The sequence below is a fragment of the Formica exsecta genome, unplaced genomic scaffold (genome assembly GCF_003651465.1).
Source record: "Formica exsecta isolate Colony F162 unplaced genomic scaffold, ASM365146v1 scaffold468, whole genome shotgun sequence".
In the NCBI taxonomy this organism is placed as follows: Eukaryota; Metazoa; Arthropoda; class Insecta; order Hymenoptera; family Formicidae; genus Formica; species Formica exsecta.
In genome coordinates this window covers 1-302 of record NW_021851916.1, presented here as the reverse complement: position 1 = coordinate 302, position 302 = coordinate 1, and positions in this window count along the sequence as shown.

Here is a 302-nt window from a genome sequence, read left to right as displayed (position 1 = left end):
AGAGAGAGAGAGAGAGAGAGAGAGAACGAATGAGGAGCAAGCGAGATAGCTAACATGAAAGACTTCCAAAGTTTTGCTCGCGTGGCTCGCTTTATCTATAATCTCTCGCGTTATATATCGTTACTGTAAAATTTTTGTTTTTCACGCTTATTGATCCTAAAATAATTACTTTAAATAGATGATATTTTACCGATTAAAATGATACCAAACACGATATAAATCGGGAAATTTTTAATCATTTATGTAAGTAAAATTAAGATTACTTATTTCATTAAAAATAATCCGATTTATGTCATACTTAG